Consider the following 9,650-nt stretch of genomic DNA (forward strand, 5'->3'; position numbering starts at 1 on the left):
GGAATGTTTGGATTCTCTTAGCTGTACCTGTCCAATCCTCAATTCTACAACTTCAAAGGCTTCATTTGAGCTCATACGACCTCCTTTTTAGGTGCCATTTTTTTTTTTGTGCATGTTTTTTAGTCTACTTTCATAATCTATGATCAATTTTTAGATATTCTTAGTGGAAATTGTACTTTCAGATATTGGTCTTATTTGGTACTTATAAATTGCTTGGATCTTAGTTTAGATCTCTTGCATTATTAGTTTGAGTCTATTTTGGACTTATTGAGGCAGTTGTAAAATTGAAATTAGAAGTCCACTTTGCCATTTTTTGCAAGTGGCCCATTGTACACGCACTAAGTATAAAGTGCCAAATCATCACTTTTGGGGGGTTCTTTGATTGAGTGAATTTGGGGGGTGTCTTGTGTGATTGTTCCTCTCTTTCCTTGTGCTCTTTCATTTTTGTTGCAATGAGTCCTCATAAATTTCCACCTTTAACTCCACATAATTATGTATCATGGAAAATTAAAGTATGGAGCAAATTAATGGAAAAATGTCTCACACATTACATAGATGGAACAATAGCAACACCACCTGATCCTAAGGTTGATCCTAATGCTCAGTTAGAATGACTCACTAAGAATTGCATGGCTCTTGGAACTTTGTGTAAGTATGTATCCGATGACCTCATCTTTCATATTGAGAAGTGTACTACAATCAAAGATGATTGGGATATGTTTTGGAAATTGTATGGTCAAGTTGATGAAATCAGAGGTTACAAGATTGACAATGAGCTCACCAACTTGGATCTCAAAATTTTTGATACAATCCAAGATTATGTCACCAAAGCAAATGAGCTAAGAGCAAAGCTTAAGGATTGTGGAATTGACAAAAAGGATGCTCAATTGATATTCAACTTGTTGGACAAGCTTGCACTAGAACATGCAGCATTTGTGTCTAGCTTCCAAACTCATCGTTTGACAATGGGGAGTTCCTATGTTATGCCTTCATTTGATGCTTTCACATAAATATTGATATTGGAACAATCTAAGTTGTTGAACATGGGGCTTCTCAAGTCTTCAAAGTCCAAGGCTTTGGTGGCTAATCAAGGGAATCAAGGAGGTCATGGCAAAGATTCCAACAAGAAGAAAAAGCAATCTAAGTCAAAGCCACAACAGGAAAAAGGGCAATCATCCTCTCCATCACAAGGCAATTTTTCATCCTCTTCCAAGAAGGGGACTCCACCTAAGAAGGATAAACCAACTTGTGCATATTGCAAGAAGTATGGGCATGATGAGCATCGATGTCACACCAAGCAAGTTGATGAGTTGACAAATATTCTTAAGAAAAACAACATCAACTTGCCATTTGCCTACACAAAGAAGGATTCATCTCCTTCCTCTTCCTCACAGTATAAGGGAAAAGGGCAAGCATTTGTGGCTACAATAGGTTCTTCACAACGGTGGATACTTGACTCTGGTGCCTCTTATCACATGGGTTCTACAAAGGAGTATTTTTCTTCATTGGAGCTATCTAAGGTACCTCACATTTACATAGGTGATAATACACAAGTAAAGGTTGAAGGGAAAGGTTCAGTTGACATGGATGATGGAACATTTGAGAATGTTATTTATGTTCCTAACTTGTCTACCAACCTTCTCTCTATCTACCAAATCACTCACTATGGGAATGGGAAAAAGGTTGAGTTTACACCTGATTCAGTCGTGGTAAAGGAACTTGATGATGATGCCTTGGTAGCAGTGGGACAAGTCAATGACAACTCAAGGCTTTATTAATTCTCCCACTTTGTACCAAGTTCTCCTTCTAGGGCCTTGCTTACTCATTCAAATTTAGAAAGTAAGCTATGGTATGAGTGGTTTGGTCACCTCAACTACCACTATCTTCAGCAGCTCAACACTAAAGACATGGTCACAGGTCTACCTCGAATAATTTTTTCAGAGGGTGTATGTTCAGGTTGTTCCATGGGCAAGCATCCTGAGGAGAAGTTTGATAAGGGGAAAGCTTCGAGAGCTTTAGAAGTTCTTCAAATTGTTCACAACGATGAAGTAGGTCCATTTCCAACACCTTCATTTAGCAAGGCCTGCTATGTCCTCACCTTCATTGATGACTACTCCCGCTTCACTTGGGTCTACTTTCTTATTCATAAGAGTGAAATATTTGATAGATTTCAGGACTTCAAGACTCGTGTGGAGAAGCAATCTGGGAAAGTGGTCAAGATTCTTCGTACAAATAATGGAAGGGAATATGTGAACAAAAGACTTGAGGATTTTTGTACATTTGAGGGGATTGATCTTCAGCATTCTATTTCATACACTCCACAACAAAATGGAGTTGCAAAACGCAAGAATAGAACTCTCAAAGAAATGACTAGCTGTATGATACATGCATGTTCTCTTGATCCTGCCTTTTGGGTAGAGGCTATCAGTTGTGCCACACACATCCAGAATTGGGTTCCTCACAAAGCTTTGCAAGGTATTACTCCTTTTGAAGCTTGGGCTGGTAGGAAACCGATTGTGAGATATTTCAGAGTCTTTGGGTGTCCAGCATGGGCTTGCATACCTCCGCAGAAACACAAGGCATTGGAACCAAAGTCGGCCTTGCACATTTGTTGGATATCCTGAGGGTGTTAAGGCCTATAGATTGATGGATCCTGAGACACATGAGGTGTTTATTGAGAGGAGTGTTCACTTTGAGGAAAGCTCTCCTAGCTTAGCCTCTCTACCTCCTACACTTTCCCCCATTGTGGATAGTGATGCTAGTGATTCAAATGATGAGACTCCTTCAACTCTGACTCGCAAGGTTACACCTCCCCAGGGTCCACTTGCAGTTGAGGAGCCTCATTCTCCACCTCCACATAGACCTTGTTGGGCTCGACAGATAATTGATTCCACAGGTTCTCTCGTTGGGGATCCTTCAAATACATGGAGAACTCTCTCACAACATCAGGATCTTCCACATACATTCATTGCTATCACTTCCGATCCACAGACATTTCAGAAAGCATCAGGGCTTCGTGAATGGGACCAATCTATGGAGGAAGAGTATATTTCCTTGATGAGGAACAACACATGGGATTTATTCCATCTCCCTAAGGGGAGAAACATGGTTCGATGTAAGTGGATCTATCAAACCAAGTTTACAACGGATGGTAGTGTGGATAAGTATAAGGTTTGGCTTGTTGCAAAAGGTTTCTCTCAGGTTCCAGGTGTTGACTATAATGACACCTTTGCACCCGTAGCCAAGATGAACTCCATTTGCTTGACACTTGCTATTGTTGTAGCTCATCATTGGGTTGTACATCAGATGGATGTGAAGAGTGCTTTTCTTCATGGGGATCTTGATGAGGAGATTTATATGGAGCAACCACAAGGTTTCATCCAGGATACTTCCTTGGTTTGCAGACTAAGGAAATCTCTATATGGCCTCAAGCAGGCCCCCAGGGCTTGGTATGCCAAGATGGATTCCTTTCTTCTCTCAGCAGGGTTCACCAAGTGTCATTCCAAACCGAATGTCTACATTTTGCGATAGGATGACTCCCACTTGATACTTGTGCTCTATGTTGATGATTTGATCATTATAGGGAGCACAACATCCATCATTAGGAGGGTCAAATCTACTTTGTATGACAGATTTTCTATGACTAACTTGAGGCTTTTGCACTACTTTCTCAGGATAGAGATTTCACAGTCACCTTCCAGGATTACACTATCACAGCCCAAGTATGCTCTTGATCTACTTACACACTTTCATATGGTTAATTGTAAGCCAACACTGACTCCCTTTCTTTCAGGAGTCAAGCTTGAGTCTCAGTGCTCTTCTCCACCAGTTGATGTCACATTGTATCGTCAGCTTGTGGGTAGTCTCATCTACTTGACTCATACACGCCTTGATATTTCATTTGCGGTTGGCATGGTTTCTCGCTTCATGTAGGAACCACATGAGATTCATTGGAAAGCCACCAAACGCATCCTTCATTACATCCAGGGTACACATCACTATGGGATTCACTATGCAAAAGGCATAGGACTTCGCTTGGTTGGTTACACAGACTCCGATTGGGCTGGCGATCTTGATGATCATAAGTCTACTTCAAGTTACAATTTTCACCTTGGTTCAGGCCCCATTTGTTGGTAGAGCAAGAAGAAGCATGCTATTGCTCTCTCTTCGACTAAGGCTGAGTATCGAGGAGTTGTTAATGCAGCGACTAAGACCATTTGGCTTCAGCAGTTTCTCACAGAGTTTGGGTTCACCACTCTATGGTCGACAATTCTACTTTGTGACAATCAAAGTGTTATTGCAATCTCGAAGAACCCGATCCAATACCAGTGAACCAAACACATCGAGATCCATATGCAATACATTCAAGAGTTGATTCAGGAGTAGTTCATTGATTTGTAGTATTGTCCTACAACAAAGCAGGTTACAGACATATTCACCAAACCTTTCACTGAGAGTAAGTTCCAATAGTTGCGAGCTCTCTTGGGGGTGCAGGATGTCTCATTAGGGGGGGTCAGTTGACTTCTCCTTCCTCTCTTATGGGGGGGACTTTTTCCTCTATGAGGTTTTTTCCTTTTTCTTTGAGAGTCTTTTGTACATTCATCTCTCTTTTGGAGGGGAGTTTTTTCCCACTAGGTTTTCTCCCTTTCTTTGTTTGTGAGAGATTGCATTGCATAGTTTTGCTTGCATTTGCATATTGTACATGGGTACCTATCCTGGCCTAGTAGTCGGGACCCATCTTGCATTGTTGACTTGAGTCTTCATTCCCCTATGTTGCACTTAAGGGGGGGTGTTGGTGTAAATAAATATTCATTATGGATATTATTACACTTTACTTAAGTTAACTTAGGATAATGCATCTCTTCATAGTTTGGATTTGAGACACTTAGGGAAGTGTGCACATAGGGATATAGCTTGTAGGATAAATTCCACCTCTTGTGGAAGATTATATTATTTCTCCTACCTACCCCTAGTATTTCTTACCTACCCTTGTTTCTCATTGAGCCACATGTCATGATTGTGTGCTCGTACATCCATATGGCCTTGCCTATATAAGCAGGCCCATATTCATTGTATTGGTTAATCCAGTTGATCATTTGCATATTGATGAGAATACAGTTTGTTCTTGTCATTCTTTTGTCTCTATTTTATAATTTTCATTATGCCCTTGATCTTGGCAAAATCTCACAAAATGAAACAACCATAAATCATAGGTCCATAACAAATTGATGCAGCTCAGGGAAGAATGAACGACAAAGAAAGATCAGGGAGTTGTTGGCACATGGATTGAAGCAAGGAAATCAGATTGCAAGAGGACCTTGAGAAGGAAACAACTGGGTCATAAATGAGTCGACAGATTTCAAGGCCAAAAATCATGGTCAGGTTTGCTATTTTTGGTAAACATATTTTGGACAGATAAAAAACACGTGATGGCTTATTCTTCCTATGCAGGTGTGCGATTCAAGGTGGATCGGATCAGATTGGATGTAGATTTGGTCGGGAGAAGGAAACCCTAACCACTCTCTATTTGAATTGGTTTTTGGCGGGAAATATTCAGTTTAAATATGGTGACCTAAGATAGATAGTGGAGCTACTCAAGGGAAAAGGAGAGTGTGAAATTGTTGTCTAAGAGCCGAAGAGAAAAACACTTGAAGTGTTTGTGAGTGAAGATTGTACCAATAAGAAGAAGTAGAGTAAACCGGTGTAAGGAACAAATCGATAGAGTGAGCATAACATGCAGAGGTGACAAACTGAAAGAATCAGTACCTGGTAGAGAGTGACATAGTGTGATTTGAATTCAACAGATAAGAGGGAGAGAAGATTAAGGAGAATTGGAACCAGCAGGATGGTTAAGTTGTAGTGTGTGTTGAGTTGATATAAACCGACAGTGCAACTTAGCTTTGAAAGGTTGCAAAATTTCATTTGCAGCAAGGATCCCAATTGTTTATCTGAGTTTTTCATATTGTTTACACTGAGTAGGTGCTTAGTGCAGGGGTTGTAGCTCCTTTAGGTTGTAGCTTATAAATTGTGTAGGGGTTGGTGATCCTTTGAGTTGATTCTCATAAATCAGGGGTTGGTGCTCCTTGGGTTGGTGCCCTAAAACTTGTAATCGAATCTTTTCATTGTAAGGCTATATGGAGCAGAAGATCTCTAACAGCTATTCTCAGCGAGGTTTTTCCCACAATGGGTTTTCCTCATACATCTGGTGTTATGTGTTGCATCTTCATGTGTGTGATGTGTGTACAGTGAAAATGGATAACAATTATATTGAAAGACTAAATGAATTCAACCAAAAAATCCTAGCCTAACAACAACAAAGATCCACCATAACATATGAAGATTACCTAAGACAATGCAAATCAAATGAAATCACAAAGATTATACCATCACATGTCCAATAGGGTTTGGATCTCCATTCTTCCTATCTCCATTGATCTTGCTTGATATATTTGCTCTCAGATTTTATATGTGCACAAGAGCTCAACAAAGAACAAAAATGTGGTTGCAAGTAGGATCGCATATGAAAGTTCAAAAGCATAGTCGGGGAGTCATCTGATCGGGTAGTTAGGGTTTGATAATGAAGGAAGCATCTCCTTATATAGAAGACACTATAATAAATGGAGGGATAAGATTGAGAGGTGTAAAAGATAAATGGTTGGCTATGATTAGAGGGTAGGTAAAGAAAATAATAAAATAATGAAAGGGGTAGGTAGTGTAGGAATTAAGAGATGAATGACATGTGTCATGGGTAGAAAAGGCTAATGAATTAATTAAATAAATAAAGATTTATTTAATTAATAGAAAAAGTGGGATAATTAAATAAATAAAAGTATTTATTTAATTTAACAAAAGGATAATTTAAATAAATAAATATTTATTTAAATAAGAAATAAGGCTAGAAGAGGATAAATGAATGAATTAAATAAATAAAGATTTATTTAATTAATAGAAGAATTAGGCTAAAATAATTAAATAAATAAAGTATTTATTTAATTAGACATGACAATTTTAGGTGTCTACATTTTGCCCCTCTTTGAGACAATGCAGCGTTGTTTCAAAGAAGATAATATGAACTGATACAAAGTTGCCCCAAGATGGGAATAATATGCCCCCTCGAGAGATTAGATGAAAATGTCTAGAAAGCTCGCAGACAATCTCTCGATAAGAAAGAAAGGCTAGAATGGACTTACCGGATAGGATATAGTGACAGAGTCACGGGATAAAGAAGACTGACTCGGGAAACGAGGGCTAGGGCTAGGGTAGTCTATAAGATAGACCACGAGGGAACACATCCTCATTGTCATCCACACATCCAAGAGATCGGAGTGCGGAGAGATAATAGAGAAGCAACAGTCAACAGCAATGTCATTGGAGCATAGATTCGATCGTGTTCGCCGATTCCAGAGGCCAGCAGATGCAGGAGAGCCGGTGAGTACCACAAAACCTCCCTGTACTTTGTCACATTATTTGTTGTCATTAATGCATGCTAGGTAGTGCAATAAATGCGCTTTAGGATAATGTCTAGAAAAATGTCAAAAACGTGTAGGCGCGTCGATGTTGGTGCCAGGCGCATCTATGTTGGCTAGGCGCATCTACATTTGTGCCCAACGCATCTATGCTGGGAAAAGCGTCTGTGTCAGATGCGAGCGTGTTTGCATTGTGTAGGCGCATTTGTGAAATGTGGGCATGTCTATGCAGGACAAGCGCGTCTGTGCAGAGCATAGGCACATCTATGTATTTTAGGCGCGTATGTGCAAAGCAGGCACGTTTATGCAGTATGTAAGCGCATTTATGCAGTATGTAAGCGCGTTTATGCAATATGTAAGCACGTTTATGTCTTCAAGGTCAAATTGGCAATTCTGTGATAAACATACGCTATCAATTGGATAAGCTGCTGAGAGGATACACTCAAGCAGGTCCTCTAGGGAAGACTGGGATAGCAGATAGGGCTAGGATTGACAATTCTGTGATAGAACATACATTGCCAATTATGAAACTACTCAAGAGGATACACTCAAGAAGAGGCCCTAGGATAAGATAGATCAAGGCACTTTGTGATGAACAATGAGTACCAAGATAGTACTTTGTGATGAACAGGGAGTACTAGTAGGAGCAACACTTTGTGATGAACAGGGAGTGCAAATATGAGCAACACTTTGTGATGAACAGGGAGTGCAAATATGAGCAGCACTTTGTGATGAACAGGGAGTGCAAGAACACGTAGTACTTTGTGATGAACAGGGAGTATCGCTAGGATAAATAGCAACACTTTGTGATGAACAGTGAGTGTCACTAGGATAGATAGCAACACTTTGTGATGAATAGTGAGTGTCACTTTGACTGACATGATTGCTTTGCTTGACTGCAAGAGTATTTACCTATGTTGGAGTCATGAGAGAGATTCTCATCGACTCAGAGGTTACGACCAGAGTTGACATTCAAGGACAGGGCTGCCATTGAGGTTATGGGTCTGAGATACATGTTGTATGTGCCTGAGTTTCGGGCGAACATGGGTTTGTTGACTACGCTGGCTGAGAGATGGCACTCTGAGACATGCACATTTCATCTACCGATGGGTGAGATGACAGTCACCTTAGAGGATGTGTACAGGATACTATGGATACCGATCGATGGGGAGCTGATACCCTACAATCGATATGTAGACAGGGAGGCATTGAGATGAGTGTTCCAAGATCTAAGACTGGAGATGAGGGCTAGACACGTGGCATGGGACACGATGACAACAACAAGACTGGCACTACTAGCAGTGCTAGGAGGAGTGATCAGTGGGTTCCTGTGTCCAGATAGGGCGACACAAGGGTTGGTTGTGGGCTGGGGGAGCACCTTGGAGACACTGGTTACACAACATACCAGATATGTCTGGGGACCATGCGTGCTGACACACTTGTACTATGAGCTTCATTAGTTTGTTTATCATGGATCCATAAGATTGGGCTGTGGAGTTACATTGTTGAAGTTTGGGCATATGAGCATCTGCCAGTCACACGACCGATACATTTCAGAGGCTAGAGTCATGGACGTAGTTTTGTTCATTTATATGATATGATTACCTCACAGCCACGGATTGGCAGGTTGGAGCACTGGTGTCAAGTGATCGATGAGATTGACACTGTGATATGGAGGTCATACCACGAGTGCGAGCAGTGGGAGGATGATGCAGTGGAACCCTATACCTTCAGGAGCAGATATCTGATTGGGCGGATGCCCTATGTACTGGAGAGGCAGTTAGTGGACAGGGTATGCAGGCAGTTTGGCAAGATCCAGTGGATGCCACGAGGTTCTGGTATGTATGCGCAAACAGTGCTGAACTAGGCACACTTTGGGCCACTATTATCATATGATTAGGTTGTGATGTAGCTAGTAGAGATGGTGCCCATACCATGGGATATGTGGCTTGAGATTGAGGATGCAGGTATGGATGCAGAGTACACTGCATATTGGGCTGAGCATCCATTTCCACGACTGATAGATCCAGGAGAGAAAATAGATGGAGATGGTGGGGGGATGAGGATGATGATGGAGATGGTGGGGGGAGAGGCCAACAGAGGAGGTGGGGTGTAGTTAGAGAGAGGAGGGTGGCTCCGCGGAGAGAGGGTGGAGAGGAGAGGCAGGCTCGGGTGATGAGGGGT

The sequence above is a fragment of the Cryptomeria japonica genome, chromosome 1, assembly GCF_030272615.1.
Source record: "Cryptomeria japonica chromosome 1, Sugi_1.0, whole genome shotgun sequence".
Classification (NCBI taxonomy): domain Eukaryota; kingdom Viridiplantae; phylum Streptophyta; class Pinopsida; order Cupressales; family Cupressaceae; genus Cryptomeria; species Cryptomeria japonica.